Below are 19539 nucleotides of genomic sequence, written 5' to 3'. Positions count from 1 at the left end.
GTAATCAACCATGAGTCTCTATGTTAGAGGTCGTCTCTATTTTGTTCTCGGTAACTAATAATGACCCTATTTGTTGAAGGTTATATTCAATCTATTATTGCATTGCTATTTTAAAATTGTGGATTTTTATAATCCATTCATAATCATATATAATCATATTGGCATTTCTCAACGGTTGCATTCCTCGTTTTGTTAAGGTTGGAGATGGTTTTGGATTTTTATGTGAAATTTTGTCATCTGTCTAAGAAGGTATATGGTAAGAATCTTTTTTTAACACAAAAACAAAGTAAAACATCTTTATATTTTACCAATTTTTTTTATTGTTGGATTCTATTTTAATTGATTTTTAACAAACATCTAGGATTTTAATGATCCTATCTAAAATCTTGTTAAAAAATAAAAGTAAAATGTTATAATAAACAAATCAATGGATAAACATTTGTGTTAAATATATAAATTAAAATGGTTTTAGGACTATAAAACACAACTTAAAATAGATTGAAAAAAATTTGATTGAATTATTATAACCCTACAACCCAACAAACCGATCAAAGTTCTAAAACAGATTAACATGTTATGATTATTAGAAGTTAACATTATGAATAAGTAATTACTTGCAATTTACAAGGAAGTGACACATAAATGAATTTGTCAACGTTTGAGGGTTGTAAAAACGAAAAAAAAAAAATTATCAATATTGTAACTTGGTTATACTTAAAGTTTTTTATGGTTTCATCTGATAGCTGTAATAGAACTATTTATCGAAATATGTTAATCCGTGCCCGGAAACTATTTGTCGCCGCCGCTTTGCGCCGACACACAACTAGTGTATTGTAAAGTTTGATTGTTTTTAGCTTACTTGAAATAAAACTCTACAATCTCCATTACTAATGTCATTTAATTTAAATTCGTATTTTATAATAAAACACAAATTATTTCACAGTTTTGAGAAATTGCGGAAAATACCTTAAACCTAATAAATGATTGTGTTATAATAATAATAATAATAATATTATTATTATTATTATTATTATTATTATTATTATTATTATTATTATAAATTTTGATAAACATATAAAATTCGGACAACATTATAAAATTTGAACGACATATAAAATGAAACAAAAGTAAAGTTTGTTTTCAATCCGCATAACGCACCACACAAATATAACAACTAACCAATTAATATATCTGTGATAAATAAAGACAAACTTTGATTTTATTCCGTTTTATATAGTATTTCGAATTTTATTATGTCGTCAACATTTATAACGTTGTACGAATTTTAAAATTTCATTCAAATTTATCTTGTCATCCGATTTTAAAAACCGATTTATAAAATATAAAATAAAAAAAATTAAAAACCGTTTTTATACAGTCGTTCGAATTTATAATGTCATCCGATTTATAAAATGTTGTTCGAAATTTACAATAATAGTAATAATAATAATAATATATAATAAAAAATAATTAAAAACCGATTTTATATATCTCTTCGAATTTTATAATGTTGTCCGAATTATAAAATTTTGTTCGAAGTTTATATAATAATAATAATAATAATAATAATAATAATAATAATAAAATTAAAAAAAATCAGAAAAAAATAAAAATAAAAAAAACAACAAAAGAAAAAAATGAAATCGAGGTGGAATTGGAAAAGGGAGGGGTAATTATAGCAAACCCCTGATAAAACCTTATACACGTTTCACACAGCACAGACGCTCCATTCTCGTCAATCGTTGGCTCTTCCGGGGCGATTCCTTCGACTCCTCCCCTGCTCGCCGCCGTTATCTCCCCTGAAGCTACCGGCCGGATACCGTCGCAGCCCACCGTATGTTTGTGGTTTCTTCGCTTTCATTCGTATTCCATTTTCTTTCTGGTTCGTTTTCCCGACTTGAATTGAAGCACGGAGCATTTGGAAGGGGAAAAATGGAGGCGGCGAGGCTCGGTTCTTGGCAGCTCACCACCATTTCTGGTTCAACGAGTTCATGGAGGAGGCCGCCACTTAAATTGCATAGAAATAACATCACTTTCAAATCTCCACTAAAGTTCTCTGTCCGCGCTTCCGCTGTTGGAGGCGACGATTCTGGTTCTCTCTACACTCTATCTGTTTTACATATCATTTCCATTTTTAATACTATTTATTACCTTGCATGTGTAGCCGTGACTCTGCTTGATTATGGTGCCGGCAATGTTCAAAGTATTAGAAATGCAATCCGTTATCTCGGTCTCGATATCAAAGATGTAAGTTCTTCTGAGCTTCTTTCTGCAATGGTGAATATGAACAATAAACAACAACGCCATAATATGTATATATACTGTCCAGGTTGAAACACCGGAGGACATTCTGAATGCAAAACGCCTTATTGTACCTGGGGTTGGAGCATTTGCTGCGATGATGGACGTCTTAAACAACAACGGGTAACTTTTACACATCATATTTACAATGTTGTTTCATCCATTAACAAACAAAATTTCAATTTCATTTTGGTTGTTTTAGGATGGCTGAAGCACTTTGCACTTGATCGGCCATTTTTAGGCATTTGTCTTGGTCTGCAGCTACTTTTTGAGTCAAGTGAAGAAAACGGGTCAGGTGAGTAGTTGTAACTTGTAGCTTAAAATAATTTTTGTTAACTGAATCAGTGATTTATTGTTCGGTGTTTTCAGTGAGAGGTCTTGGTTTGATTCCTGGGGTGGTTGGACGTTTTGATTCTTTCAATGGTTGTAGAGTGCCTCATATTGGCTGGAATGCTTTGCAAATTAAAAAAGATTCACTTATTTTAGATGATATTGCAAACCAACATGTATATTTTGTCCATTCTTATCGTGCTGTACCGGTATGTTTCCTTGTCTTTTTTTTTAAAGCAAATACCAATTATACCCCTGACCTTGTGTTTTATACAACACAACACAACACAACAGTCAGAAGAAAATAAAGAGTGGGTTTCATCCACCTGCAACTATGGAATTGACTTCATATCTTCTGTTAGGAGGGGAAATGTGCATGCAGTTCAATTTCACCCTGAAAAAAGTGGAGGCATGTTAAAATATATATATATATATATATATATATATATATATATATATATATATATATATATATATATATATATTTTTTTTGTTTTTTAGGGTAATTTTTACTTTTTATGATGTACATTAAAAAATTATCAGATGTTGGTCTTTGGATCCTACGGAAGTTCTTGTTACCAGATTCTTGTGTGACTAAGGTAACCTTTGAGCATTTGAATATTGAATTTGATACGTGTCTTGTACATATATTTAACAATCTAATGCCCTAATGTGAAGCCAGAAGCCATTGGAAAGGAAGGCTACAAAGCTTGCAAAGAGGGTGATTGCTTGTCTTGATGTGAGAACAAATGATAAGGGTGATTTGGTTGCGACTAAAGGAGATCAGTATGATGTGAGAGAGCAGACAAAAGATAACGAGGTGGATTTTAATAATATAAAAATCATAGCCAAATTTAAAAAAAAAAAAAAAAAAAAAAGCTTTTTGTAAAAATCATAGCCAGTGGACAGTATTATGTAGATGGGGCTGATGAGGTACTTAATTACTGTCTGTCTCTTTCTTATATATTACATTTACATATTATGTCTTAGGTCCTGTTTGTTTGATAGATTGGAATGGAATTGGTTAGCTTTTTGAATATTACTGGGTTTCGTAATTTCCCTCTTGGCGATTTGCCAATGTTGCAGGTACATATGTTCCCTCTTGGAGTATGCCTGGTATCAGTGCACTGTAAGTGTTTGTTGTTGACGTAACTGCACCAAATAATACTTTTACCGAAAAAAAATATATATATATGTATATATTATTTTTATTTATTAATTAACAGGTGAATGGTGGTAGAGAGGGTCGTCCAATTGGAGCATATGAGCTTGCCAAAGCTGTTGAAGAATTGGGAGCTGCTGAAATTTTGCTCAACTGTATCGATTGTGATGGTAACTAATCAAATATTTTTCTATTTTTAATTAAAAAAATAGTTTTTGAATGTTTTTATTTTTAATAGGTCAAGGAAAAGGATTTGATATCGATCTGATAAAACTAATCTCGGATGCGGTGAGCATTCCAGTGATTGCAAGTAGTGGTGCAGGAGCCGCTCAGCATTTCTCAGATGTTTTTGAAAAGACAAATGCTCTTGCTGCAGGCATTTTTCATAGGAAACAGGTATTCTTCCAATTATTAATTATTTTAATATTTAATATTTATTTATTCATATAATAATAATAATAAATTTAATTTGTTTGCAGGTACCGATTCAATCGGTAAAAGAGCAAGGGATTGAAGTTAGGATATAGCCATGTGTCAACAACTCGCCGCAATAAAATATTTTATGTCAAACAAATATTGCAACTTATTTTCTTTAATTTCTTGATTAGCTTTTGTAACTTTTGTTGCTGTAGTTTTGTGATATTGTTTGAAAATGTGTTTGTTAAAATATTCTAGATAGATTTAAAAGATTTATTAAAACTATGTTTCACAAAGTAAAAATTTTCAACAGAGGTAACTTTTTCAATATGAATCCAGCTGTTTAAAAGAAACTTCTAAGGCTAATGGATGTGGTATAATTTTTGTCAATGTTAAAAAGGTTCTACATAATTAAGCACCATTTAAGTTTTTGTAGTTTTTATATTTTTTACATACCACGTATGATGTGGTGATGTTTACCTATCAATTTTTTTTTTTTTTTTTTTTTTTTTTTAATTTAAAAATCAAATAATTACATAAATACTTTTGTCCAAATATTCACACATATCGTTGTCATTTAACTTATTTAAATCAATTTCATTAACTCCTTATATGTGTTTTGCTAAATCGTTGCGAAGCTTGTTGTGTTTTTGATTGTCACGAATAGCCTCTTTTTGCATGTCATGGGATGAAACCAAACGGTGTTGGTGCATTGGAAGATGTATTGTTATTTGGTTGAAACAAACAAATTATTTTATGCTCGTCTTCCAAAACCATATTATATAAAATGATAAACATACATAATACAAGCGAGCTTTTCTACACTTTGAGGATGAGCCGAATGTTGTAGTATGCGCCAACGCTTGTTGAGGACTCTAAATGCTCGTTCGACATCCTTCCTAGCATTTTCTTGGTACGTTTTATACTTTAGTGTTTTCACAAAAACAACAAATTCATAGTATATACCATCAACAGGATAATACCCATAATTGTACGTCGTTCCATTCACTTGAAATGGACAGTTAGGTGTGAACCTATCACAAAACTCATCGAATATGGATGATATGTCTAAGACATTAATATCGTTGTTTGAGCCGGGAGTACCAAAAAAAACATGCCAAATCCAAAGATCTCGTGATGCAACAACTTTAAGTATGACTGTGGCGTAACCTTTATCACCGCATGTAAATTGCCCTTGCCATGCATTAGGACAACTACTCCAAACCCAACGAAGAGAATCCAAACATCCAAACTGTCCTTCGCTACTCGCTCATACATTTTGAAAATATTTGTCCCATGAATTAGAAACAAAGCCGTAAGCTGATTGACGAAACGCAACTGGACATTTTTGTATTTTTGAAAACTCATCCGCATCTCTTGCATCTCGACGTTGTCAAATATATATTCAGAAATGTTAGTAACGTTACCAACTATACGAAGAAATAAATGTTTTGCCAGTCGGAATCGACGTACTGGTGTTCCCTATAACCATAATTTTCATTGAAGTAATGTGTCATTAGACGGATGTTTGCATCCCAACGATCTTTGAGAAACATCTTTTGCGTTCTAGGTTGGATTTCCTCTTCTTCTTCTTGTACCGTATCCATAACCATTTCCTATGATTTCACAACACCTTGACCAACGGTTAACAACAACTTACAATTTTCTAGTGGGTTTTCCGTTTTTATGAGAGGATTTTTTTTCTTTTTTTATTTTTTTTAATTTTTTTATTTTTACAAAAGGTATGTAAATATATAAAAGAAATAATATGAGTTTGAGTGAATAGGTTTTGATTTGTATATATAGTGGTAAGGAAAATTCAAACTTTTACCAACAATGAAATCTTACCACCGGTACTTCACCGCCGGTAAAAATAGGAGAGAGGGGGGCGGTGTTCACCTCCAGTAAAACGGATGATGTCGGACTATCGGCGGTGACAACCGCATGACACCCTTTAGTCTAATAGACTTAGGCTGGAGGGAGTGGTGACACTGAAACCGCACTCCCTTCGTTGCCACGTAAGTGCCACGTCATTTTTACCATAAAAGTGCGGTTCCTTGCCACATCCAATGAGTGGTGGCACACTTTATTTAAAAAAAATTAAATAAAAACTTTAATTTCTCCCCTCCCAATCACAAAACAGTCAAATTATCTACACCCAATCACAATCCTCAGCCATTTTTTCCGCACTGCGGTTTGAACCGCACCAAACCGCACCCAGGGGGCGTGTTCGCTGCTTATGTGGCGAAACCGCACTCCCTGAAACTGCACGGCACCCTCCAGCCTTAGGCTTTAATTATATCGAGATCGAATTGAGATCTTAGGCTTTTTTTTCAAGTATTAATTGCAGTCGGCACATAAACTAACATAGTAAAATAACTGCTTTTTAGTATTTTTTTTATCCATCATTTGTTTCCGTTGGTTCCATGACTTCCATCCAAATTCTATAAAATGGTTATGATGTGATTGCCATGCTAAATTCAGTCATAATCTGTCTTTAGGGTGTCAATATTTGAATTCTTAACCTACTTAGAACATTAGAAATATCTTTGACATATCGATATGTGAATTCTTAACCTACTTTACCCTAACCACTAGGCCTCCATTATAAGGCAAGATAGTCTTTTATTGTATTTAGTGGGTATTAAACCTACAAGTTCCATAAGTGATAAACGCCACATCATCAGTGGCACATGTCAATCCCACATCATGGCATATCACATACGAAAGTGCTAAGTTTGAACCATAAACCTTTAGGAAGTACAATTTTTTGTGGAGAAGAACCATTTTTTCACAAAAATGTACTTTGTAAATAATAATTAAGTACAAAATAACTAGAAAATTACTTAATGTCGTAAATAGAATTTTGAAAATCTAAGTGACGTGGGTTCAAACATTATAATAAAATTGTTTTCAAATGGGAAAACTATATCTAAAAACTCAAAAGACTTCAACACATCTATGTCAGAATTCAAAAATTCTGATTTTCAAAGCACCCATGTCTAAATTCATTAATGGTTTTTTCAAAGATTATATATACTATTAATTGTTAAAATCTTGAGGTACTGGAAAATTTGACAATTCTCATTTCTGCCACTTTTTTTTCTTCATTTCCTACTTTCGCTACAAACGGTTTTGTTTTAAAATGTTATATTTTTTTATTCAGACCGCCTTCAAAATTGGGTCAGGTTTATCTTTTCCACCGCCTTAAAGATATTGTAGACGTTGTCTTCTAATTTCCGTTTGTGATTCTTTCTTTTATAGTAAAAAAAATCGGTTCATCCTTTTGTTGCGATTATATGTTTACGACTTTACACCTCTGAATACCGCCGTCGCTCAAACATGTATTCAAATCGCACCAGATGAATCTTCGATTCCATAAGTCCTAAGCGCAATCACACCTCCAATCGCTCCAATCTCTATACTCCCTCCTCCGCCTCCCTCAACGAACGAGATTCTGAATACGAAATCTCAGAAGAGATCAGGTTCTTTAGACCGAAGGATGGACTTCTGTCTGCCTATGATTCCACTCGTTACCAACAAAGGTCGGGTATGTCGATTTAAGGTATGTCTCTTTTTTCCAGTCTTCTATCCATGTTAAATTTCCGATTGTCAACTGTTCTCTCAGTTCAATACCAAAGCGACGAACAAAGGTAACTGTTGATTTACTTTCTCAGCTTTCTTATGGTTTCGTTTTTTAAAATTCTTTACCAATCTTATTCCTCATGTTTGAAACTTATGCAGTGTTGATCATCACAGCTTCATTTTCTCTAATTACCAACTTCGTTTGGCCCCTTAGTTCATAACCAAATTGATACAAACTCCTTCAATTCTGTTTTGCTTTGATCAAGTTCAACCTTCTAAAATCAATTACTTAGGTTACTAGCCTATCCTATCAGCAGATGAAACACCATAGTTTATGGTTTTGCAATCTTTTGATTTGTCACTAGTTGACCTATTGTAGTATGTTACCAATGAAAAATAAAGTTCAAGTTTGGCAATAGAAGAAAAATCATTCATAAAATGTTAAACGTGCAATTTTCATGTTTTGGAATATGATTTCTATTTTAGCATAAGGAAAGAATGAAACATTAACAAAGGTTTAAAAAAAATCTAGAAAATTGATTCACAGATCTTGAATCTTTGATATACTGATATTTTATTACTTTAACTGAGTGACTAATGTAAAATGTTCAACAACATGATAAATTCTGTGTGTTCAGGGCACACTATAGTTAACCCTACCCAAAATTTATGTGTTACAAAGTGTGAAAAGTGAAAACAGAAAGTTATTACCAAGTATACAGTCGAAAGGTTTTCATATGACTGTCGAGCACTAATAGAAATGGATGTTATTGTTCTTATTAAAACTATGACTCTGTGAATTACACTTTATTTTCGAAAGAATATTAGTGTTTCTTTTATAATTTCAGGTTTGGATGAATGGTCTTCAACATTTTTCTCACAATTAACTTTAAACCAAAGTTAAAGGTTGTATAAACTTCCATCAATGTATATCTGACATTTTATATAAAAAGTTTGATGAAAATAAATTATTTTTCCTGTGTTCTTACAGGTATATCATTTCCTATAATCTGGATACATGACATGGAATGTTCTTTACCCTTCACGCTAGAACGTGCACAAACCCGGTAAATCTTTTGCTTAATTTTTAACTATTTTTTATTTAATTTCTTTGGTTTATTATTCGTTTTTTTTTCTTTCTTTGTGTGTGTGTAATTGTATTTTACAATAATATTCGTAAGAAAACTTTATGAATGAAACGACTTCATATTATTTAAAGTTTTTTTTCTTTAGTTAGTATAATTATTTTTTGAGGAATTATGTTTTTTTTTAATTGTTTTTTTCTGTAGTTTAATGTGAAGGAAAACTCTGTGAAGCTTGCTTATGTAGGCAAGAAGCTCAACCTAGGCCTAAGGTAATAGTTTCTTTTTTCTGAGGAAACAATAATCAAAGTTGATTGTGGGTCAAATCATACACGTAGTTTAAATTTTAAAAGATTTGCTAATTCTTTACACCTTCTCTTATGCATTTTTTTTTTAAACTTTATAAGTTTTCTGATTCTAATATGATCAAGTGTTCAAACCAGGTTTCTTCATAAAGACGGTGAAACAAGGAAGATTAAGACCCCATGAAGATGACATCAAAGGTTGAAATGCTAAAAGAGAAACAAATATTATACATATTAGAGAGAAAGAAAGATACATATTTAAGAAAAAAAGTCGACCTCTGTGTCCAATCGCAATTAGAATGGTTTGTCTTTCCGAATCCATTATTTGCATAATGTTTTAGAAGGAAAATGAGGCTCTTTTGGTCATTTGGCAAAATAAAAATGAATTTTGCTAAAAAAAAAATTGTATTTAAGAACTTATATTCCCAAACTAATAAATAAGACATTATCTAGCGTAGGCTGTAAGTTTGTTTATCTCTTGGATCACAAATATTGACTTTGTTAATTTGATTTTTTCCTCATTTGTAAAATGAAAATTTTGGATGTTCTTAAATATATTTTTTTAGCGTAAATTTTAACCAAGTTAGGTCAATCTAATTCTAACCGACTCCCGTCTCCGAATTAAATATATTGAATTTTTGCCCATAGTAAATCTGAATTGAAATGTTACATCCTAGCCCCAAACCAAAACTTATATTCATTTCCCAAAATTAGAATATTACAGAATTGATGTCACATTTGAGTAGTCGTGTTAATTTTTAGTCATTTACAGAATGCAACACACATGCATCCATTCGCAGACTTGAGGTTGGTGAATGAAATTTTAGTTTTTTTTATTATAAATTATTCTTTTTTGTATGGGTAGTATGAAAAGCGAGTGATTTCTTTATAAAACGATATAGTAGGAGAGGATAAAAGACATGACCTTCGAAGGGTACTTTTCAAATTCACATTTTCCTTCTTGGGATTTGTGTTATTTGTATGTTATTGTGTTAAGGGTATAATCATCTTTTCTATATTTCATGTTGATCAGGCTTTAAGGCAGATATCAGATTGGTTTAGCAGAATTTTGAATCACACAAAAGTAATAAGTAAATATAATATTATCTATTAAAAACAACTATAAGTATTTTAGTAGAGTTAAAACTAATATAAGAATATATTTGTGTTTTGTTTTTATAGACCTGCATCAACATTTTAATCAATATGGGACGAAAAAACGTCAAATTGTGGACATTATGCATCTAATACAACAAACACGTGTAAGTTGAATTTTTCACTTATCATTCTTTTCACCTGTTTAATGTTTATTTGGTGTTTTTTGATATATCAATGTACTTTCATGTGAGTTTTCAATTTCATCTTTAGTGTAATTTGCTCTTATTTCTATTATCTTTTCTAAAATACATATCTCAAATTATTTTTTAAAATCATTTTGTTGGTATTAGAAAGTACTACAAGGTACTAGATATATGATATCATCTTTTGCTAATGTACTGCTTACTATGTAACTAAATTTTGGACTAAAGACCCCTTCATTTATTATCTCTGTTTCTTGCAGGGGCCAAAGAAACAAGAAAGAGAAGTTGGAAGGGTAAAAATAGAGCTAATATAAACTATATGTTGCTAATTTAGTTGCTGCTATGTAACTGATATGAACATCCCTTGTAGTAGGCTGGACCAACATCCAAACCCGAAAAAAGAAAAAACTAAAATGACTCAGCACCAACTGGCGCGCATGATTCCCATCTTGTTATGATCATATTCTATGTGGAAATTCATTTTTGAAAATGATTAATTTCAAAGATTATGATCATATTCTATGTCTAAATTCATTTTTGAAAATGGTTTTTTTCAAAGATTATGATCATATTATAATATTTTCATAATATGTTATTTGTTATGAAATATTAGTTTGTGAATGACCATTGGATTCTCCATTTCTCCCATAACTCCCCATCATTATTTAGCATTAGTAACAACCATTTCAATGTGTTTTATGAATGTAATAATACACCATCATAATGTGCATTCATATTATAACTCATCTTTCATCTTATTTAGATAGTATAAATAGTGAGCCATATGTATTAGGCACTTGATGATTTCATCACAAATATTGGAATAAAAGTTCTCTCTACTCTCATATCTTTATTTACTCTATAATTTATCTTGTTATTTGATCATATTTTATAACACGTTATCAGCACGACTCTACCATATAGCTCTAACTCCTTATTGGTCTTGTCATTTTCAGGTATGTATTTTTTATAATTTTACATGTACAATGCTTACAACTTATTTTATGGAATTTCTTAACTAACAATTCCTTAACATACAAGTCTTTATTTTGATTTCTATTTTCATTATGGAAAACAATGCTAGAGAAAAACTTTCTCTACTTTTCATGGTACTAACATGCTCATGCAGTAGCAATATCATGAGAAAGGTTTAAAACAAATATGAATTAATCTCATGTCTACTTGTGCCTAAACAAGAAAATGAGTTATTGATGAAAAATCACCAATTAATCGTGACCGGTTCTAGTGCATTCCCTGAAGTGAATGCAACATCATATAATAGTCATGGATCTAACCGAGGTCATGGAGGTTATCATAATCATCATAAAAATAACAATATTTTGATTTCTATTTTCATTATGGAAAACAATGCTAGAGAAAAACTTTCTCTACTTTTCATGGTACTAACATGCTCATGCAGTAGCAATATCATGAGAAAGGTTTAAAACAAATATGCATTAATCTCATGTCTACTTGTGCCTAAACAAGAAAATGAGTTATTGATGAAAAATCACCAATTAATCGTGACCGGTTCTAGTGCATTCCCTGAAGTGAATGCAACATCATATAATAGTCATGGATCTAACCGAGGTCATGGAGGTTATCATAATCATCATAAAAATAACAATATTACAAGTAACCACCAGAAGTTGGAAAATAACAAAAATCCACATCCTAATGATAAAAGTGGTAAAGCAAAAAAAAAAAAAGGTTGAAAATGTTTATCATTAATGTGGAATGACCGATCATTAGTCTTGTACATGCTGCTTACCAAAGCATTTTATTGATCTTTATCAAGATTCTCTAAAATATAAAGAAAAATATCGAAACAAATTTTATTCAAAGTGATATCCATGAAGATCAACCAGAAATGACACATTTGGATGTTGTTGATTTTCTTGTCTACCCCGAAGGGACAAGTGGTGATATGGATGGTGATTGATCAGAATAAATGTATTATGTTTTTATGTCATATTCGTTACATGAGAAATGATGTCGTCACAATTTTTATGTCATATTCATTTCATGAGAAATGATGTCGTCACAATCTTCCCAAATTAATAAAATATGAATTTATTTCTCTAAGTCGATTGTTTCTTATATTTTATTTATTTATTGAAAAGAAACATGGACATTCGCAAAAGAAATAATAAAGATATATTTCTTGCAGACAATACAATAACACATAGCATTTTTAATAATGAAAAGTATTTTGCTTACTTATCAATTAGAGAAGCAAATGTTAATATAATAACAGGTAATGCAAAAATTATTGAAGGCTCCGGAAGAGCGAATATTATATTACAACAAGGGACACTAATTACAAATTAGTGATGCATTATTTTCGTCTAAATCACCAAGATTGAAGGCTCCGGAAGAGCGAATATAGTATTACCACAAGTGGCAATAATTACAATTGGTGATGCATTATTTTTATTAAAATCACCAAGAATTTTATTAAGTTTTAAGGATATTCGGTCTAACGGATATCCTATTGAAACAACTAATGATGGTAATAAAAATTATCTCAACATTACAAAAATGTTATCGGATAAGAAAAGTTTTTTGGAAAAATTACCCGTATTGTCCTCCGGATTGTATTATACAAATATTAGAATGATTGAATCTCATGTTATTGGAAATAAAAGGTATGATAACATCTACAAAGTTCGGTATGACCGGTTGGGCCATCCCGGATCAGTTATGATGCGCAAAAATAATTGAAAGTTTAAGTGGACATTCCTTGAAAAACCAGAAGATTTTTCAAGCTAATGAATTGTCTTGTGTTGCATGTTCTCAAGGAAAATTAATATTCAATCCATCATTGAACAAAGTTGGGTATGAAAGTTTTAGTTTCTTACAAAGAATTCAAGAAGATATATATATATATATATATATATATATATATATATATATATATATATATATATATATATATATATATATATATATATATATATATATATATATATGGACTAATTCATCCAACACCATGTGGACCATTTAGATATTTTATGGTTTTAATTGACGTGTTAACTAGATGGTCACATGTTTGCTTGTTGTCTAGTCATAATTTGGTTTTTGCAAGATTACTTGCATAAATAATTTGCCTAATGACACATTTTCCCGATTACCCAATTATGAAAATTTGACTTGACAATGTTGGAGAATTTACATCATAAGCTTTTAATGATTATTCCATGTCGATTAGGATAACTATTGAACATCATGTTGCATATGTTCATACACAAAATGGTTTAGTTGAGTCGTTAATCAAACACTTTTAATAAACTGCAAGACCATTACTAATGCATTCTAAACTTCCTATATTGACATGGGGCATCCAATTTTACATGCAACATCACTTATATGCATAATGACAACTAGTTATCATGAGTTATTCCCTATTCAACTGGTTTGCGGTCAGTAACCAATTATTTACCATCTAAGGATGTTTGGATGTATAATTCATGCACCCATTTCTCCACCTCACTTCATAAAAATAGGTCCTCAAGAAGAATGAGAATTTATGTTGGATATGAATCTCCATCTATAGTAAAATATTTAAAATCATCAATTGGAGATTTATTTACAACTATATTTGATGATTATTATTTTGATGAATCATATTTTCCAACATTAGGGGGAGAAATAGAGAAGCTGGAAAATAAAATCTCTTGAAAGGAATTTTCACTTTCAGTTTTAGATCCTCATTCAGGTCAATGTGAACTTAAAATAAAAAAGATAATTCCTTTACAAAATGTAGCAAATCAATTGCCAGAAGCATTTACTGACCCTAAGTGGGTAACAAAGTCTCATGTACCAGCTATACTTACTCAAGTTATAATTGATATCCCAGAAGGAAGAAAAAAAAATACATCTGCAAATGAATCTTAGGCACGCCTGAAGCGTGGAAGATGAGCCGGTTCTAAAGATAAAAATCCTCGAAAATGAAATGAAGCAAATACAATTGATGGTCCAAAAGAGAAAACATAATCTCTTGAAAAGATTAATGAAGCTCTAGAAGAGCCTAATGACATAACAAAAGAATATAAGGTACTTGGAAAAAAAATGAAAATGATGAGATGTCGACGATAATTTTTCATAAGATAGAAGTCGACGATAATTTTTCATATCATGTTCCGCGCGCGATTATAAAGAAAATGAGGATCTTGAACATAAATATATTGAGTAATGTATGAAGAGAAATATTGGCCAAAATGGAAAGATGAAATAAATAAAGAGCTTAATTCTATTACTCAACGAAAAGTTTTTAGACCTGTAGTCCGTACACCAAACTTAGTAAGAACAGTGGGACACGAATGGGTATTTGCGCGCAAACGAAACAAGAAGAATGAAGTTGTGAGATATAAAGAAATATTTGTTGCACAAGGTTTTACCCAAAAGCCCAAATTTGATTATGAAGAAACAGATTCTCCGGTAGTTGATGCAATTACATTCAATTATTTTATAAGTTTAACAACATATGCAAAACTGGAGGGGGTGTGAGCGACGAGGAGCTCCGCCAGATGATTCATGATAAGGTGGTTGCTGCCATCCGCGATGAGATCCTAGAGATGTTCGGGTCTATTAAGACCACCCTGATAGAGACATTCGATGAGAGATACACTTCTATTTTTGAGGCTACTGTGCTGTAGCCACTGCAGCTGTAGCTGCGGCTAGACTGCAGGGTGGTGATGCATTGTTGTTCCGGGAGTTTAGTAACACAAAACCACCGGAGTTTGATGGGACCCAGGACCCGATTGCAGCGATGAGGTGGATACCAGACATAGAGGGATGTTTCTTTACTTGCTCATCTCGTGAACATTTGAGGATCCGGTTCGCGCTGAACCAGCTTCGCTTGGGAGCGAAGGATTGGTGGAAGTTTGTGACGGTGCATTATTCACCTGTTGAGCTAGCTGCAGTGACTTGGGAGAGGTTCACTGCTATGTTCCGAGATGAGTACGTTCCCTAGGTGGAGAGGGAGCGTTTGGCCCATGAGTTTTTTACCCTCAAGCAAGGTATGGATTCTGTCACAGTGATTACGAGGAAATTTCATGAGCGGGCGATGTTTTGCCCAGAGCACGTGTCCTCCGAGCAGGCACATACGAGCCGCTATCTGAGCATTTTAAGGAGGGATATACGGGAGTTCGTGGCGAACTCGACATATCGGACATTTGCTGAGCTTCAGGCAAATGCCCGGAAGAGGGCGATAGAGCTGGAGACCCATGCTAGGGAGGAGGTTGAGTCTCAGGCGAGGGATCATCGACTGGCACAGTCTTAGCTGGCAGCCAAGCGGGCCAAGCCTACTGATTCGCAATCTAGGAGTCAGAAGGGTCGCACTTGTGGCAAGTCGGCAAGAGCCACGAGGGGGTGTGCAGAGCGGGGTCTTGCTACAAATGTGGCAAGGATGGGCATATGGCCAGGGATTGCCCCAAGGGGTTTGCAGTATGCTTTCACTGTAACCAAACCGAACACTGCAAGGCAGAGTGTCCACAGTTACGAGGGACTACCCAGGGAGCATATCAGGGATCTGCCCTGCTGCTATCAGAGCTACTTATAGCCGGCCAGTGAAGGCCGAGGTACCGAAGGCGCAAGGGAGAGCCTTCCAGTTGACTGCGAAGGAGGTCCGCGCAACGCCCGATGACGTGGCTAGTATGTATTCTTTCATATATTTACTTTTATGTTGAGATATTGTGCTTATATTATGATATGCGTAGGTACTTTTCTTGTGAATTCTGTACCTGCCTTGGTGTTATTTGACTCGGGTGCGATTCGATCTTTTGTATCCTTTGCTTTTAGTCAGCACATCAGTATTAGCCGAGAGGTGATGAGTCGACCTCTGAGAGTTTCCATAGCTAACGAGAGAGCGGTGTATGCCACCTTGGTGATCCGAGGATGTGTACTCGAGATTTTCGGCATCAAGTTCCCGATTGATCTAGTTCCTATTGTGATGGGAGATGTCTGTGTCATCGTGGGCATGGATTGGTTGAGCAAGTTTGGAGCAGTTATTGACTGTGAGAGACACCTGGTGACAATACGAGACCCTAGTGGGGGAGTTCTTACCGTATACAGCGAGGGTACGCTTTTTGGGTCGGCATTTTGTTCAGCTGCTAGATCGAGGCAGAGTCTACAGCAGGGCTGTAAGGGATTTGTAGCATATGTGATGGATACGAGGGTTGATTCATAGAAACCGAGGTCAGTTGATGAGGTTCCGATAGTGCGTGAGTTCCCGAACCTATTTCTGGAAGAGTTACCAGGTGTGCCTCCCAAGAGGCAGGTTGAGTTCAACATCGATTTGGTCCCGGGAGCTGTGCCTATCGCCAAGGCACCTTATCGCCTTGCGCCTCCCGACATGCAGGAGTTATCCTCGCAGCTTCAGGAGCTGCTGGGGAAGGGGTTTTATTCGTCCGAGCAGTTCGCCATGGGGAGCGCCTATCCTTTTTGTTAAGAAGAGGGATGGATCACATCGAATGTGCATTGATTACAGGGAATTGAACAAGCTGGCGGTCAAAAACCATTACTCGTTGCCGATGATCGATGATTTGTTTAATCAGTTACAGGGAGCATCTTGGTTCTCCAAGATCAATTTGAGGTCGGGATATCATCAGGCGAGGGTGCGAGATGAGGACATCGAGAAGACAACGTTCAGGACTCGTTACGGGCATTACGAGTTCGTGGTGATGCCCTTCGGGCTCACCAATGCGCCGGCGGTGTTCATAGACCTCATGAATAGAGTTTGTAGGCTGATTTTGGATCGCTTGGTGATCGTGTTCATTGACGACATATTGGTGTATTCGAGATCCAAAGAACAACATGAGGAACATCTGAGAGAGATCCTCGAAGTTTTGAGATCGGAGAGGCTTTACGCCAAATTCTCCAAGTGTGATTTTTAGTTACGAGAGGTACAGTTCCTAGGGCATCTAGTTAACCAGAAAGGGATATTGATCGATCCGGCCAAGATTGAGGCGTTGATGAGTTGGGAGGTGCCGAGGTCACCTACAGAGATCAGGAGTTTCCTAGGATTGGCAGGCTATTATCGTAGATTTATCAGGGATTTCTCCAAGATCTCCGTGCCACTCACCAAGTTGACCCGGAAGGGCGTTGCTTCTCATGGGGCCCATAGCAGCAGGCCTCCTTTGAGACACTTCGTCAGAGGTTATGTGAAGCCCCGGTGTTATCCCTTCCGGAGGGAATGGAGGACTTCTTGCTATATTGTGATGCGTCGATATCAAGGTTGGGAGCGGTGCTTATGCAGAGGGGGTACGTGATAGCATATGCATCGAGGCAGCTGAAGCCTCATGAGGCAAGGTATCCCACCCACGATTTAGAGTTGGGGGCAATGGTGTTCACCCTCAAGATCTAGCGTCACTATATGTATGGGGTCCGGTGTACCATATACACGGATCATAAGAGCCTGAAGTACTTGATGGATCAGCCCAGCCTGAACATGTGGCAGAGGAGATGGTTGGATGTGGTAAATGATTATGATTGTGAGATCCTGTACCACCTGGGTAAGGCTAACGTTGTAGCCAATGCCCTGAGCCGTAGGATGGAGAGCGTCCCGATGCGATACGTTTGTATGAGATTGAGAGTGATGACTCCGGTGTTGGACACCATTTGAGGGGCCCAGGCCGAGGCTGTGAGACCAGAAAACCAAAAGAGGGAGCGAGTTATCGGGCAGTTATCGGAGTTCTTCAACGATGGCAGGGGGCTTATGACATTTCAGGGCCGGATTTGGGTGCCATTTGTGGGCGGGACGCGTACCATTTTAATGGAAGAGGCACATCGATCGAAGTTCTCGATCCATCCCGGGGCCACTAAGATGTATTTGGACCTAAAGAGGGAGTATTGGTGGCCCTGTATGAAGAGGGACGTTGCATGGTTCGTTGAGAGGTGCCTAACATGTCGTTGGGTTAAGGTCGAGCACCAGAGACCGCATGGTAAGTTGCAGTCGTTAGAGGATCCCGAGTGGAAATGGGAACAGATTACTATGGACTTTATCACCAAATTGCCAAGGACTGAGAGGGGCGTCGATGCAATTTGGGTGATTGTAGATCGGTTGACGAAGAGCGCTCATTTCCTTGCTATCAGTGAGAGCTCTTCCGCGGAGAAGTTAGCAGAGATGTACGTGAGGGAGGTGGTATCGCGGCATGGAGTTCCGATCTCGATTATCTTAGATCGAGATGTGCATTTCACTTCCAGATTCTGGAAGAAATTTCATGAAGAATTGGGTACGAGGCTGCATTTAGTACCGCATACCACCCACAGACTGATGAGCAGAGCGAGCGGACGATCCAGACGCTCGAGGACATGCTCCGAGTGTGTGTGTTGGATTTTGGCAGGAGTTGGGACATATATTTGCCATTGGCAGAGTTTTCCTACAACAAAAACCATCATTCGAGCATTGGTATGCCACCCTTTGAGCTGTTGCATGGGAGAAGGTGTCGGACTCCCATTTGCTGGGGAGAGATGGGGCAACGTGTAATGGGTAGTACGGAGATTGTGCTTCAGATGACTGGGTAGATATAGTAGGTCAGGTAGAGGTTGTTGACCGCTCATGGTCGTCAGAAGAGTTATGCGGACAGACGTCGGTTCAAGTTCGAGTTTCAGGTCTGTGACTTCGTACTCTTGAAGGTTTCTCCTTGGAAAGGAGTGATCCGATTCAGGAAGAGGGGCAAGTTGGGGCCTCGGTATATTGGTCCTTTCAGGGTGATCGCGAGAGTAGGAAAGGTAGCCTACCCTTTGGAGCTACCCGCGGAGGTGGGTCAGATTCAGGACACTTGTCACGTGTCGCAGTTGAGAATGTGTATAGCCGCCGAGTCGGCATTAGTACAGTTAGAGGATATTCAGGTGGATGCAGGCCTGAACTATGTGTATAGACCGGTGGCAATTAGGGATCGGAAGGTCAGGGTTCTGAGGAAGAAGGAAGTGCCTCTGGTGCAGGTGCAGTGGCAGCATAGGAAAGGTTCGGAGCTGACTTGGGAGCTGGAGCGCGAGATGCGTGAGCAGCATCCAGAGTTGTTTGCAGAATGAGACTTCGAGGGCGAAGTCTG

The 19539-nt window shown here is 35.6% G+C and overlaps 1 pseudogene across 1 annotated transcript; it reads left to right on the top strand.

The window, feature by feature from the left end:
* The first annotated feature begins 1717 nt into the window (after positions 1-1717).
* On the top strand, positions 1718-4538 carry LOC145033861 (imidazole glycerol phosphate synthase hisHF, chloroplastic-like; annotated as a pseudogene). The gene is made up of 12 exons (XR_013677751.1): positions 1718-2092; positions 2165-2247; positions 2330-2424; positions 2504-2596; positions 2671-2840; positions 2926-3040; positions 3175-3230; positions 3314-3516; positions 3673-3760; positions 3858-3963; positions 4032-4189; positions 4273-4538. The product of XR_013677751.1 is annotated as an imidazole glycerol phosphate synthase hisHF, chloroplastic-like (transcript).
* The last annotated feature ends 15001 nt before the right edge of the window (positions 4539-19539 follow it).

This window comes from Lactuca saligna, chromosome 3 (genome assembly GCF_052625555.1).
Source record: "Lactuca saligna cultivar CGN05327 chromosome 3, ASM5262555v1, whole genome shotgun sequence".
NCBI lineage: Eukaryota > Viridiplantae > Streptophyta > Magnoliopsida > Asterales > Asteraceae > Lactuca > Lactuca saligna.
The sequence above is the reverse complement of the archived record's forward strand: the minus strand, read 5'-3'. Positions and strand labels throughout refer to the sequence as shown.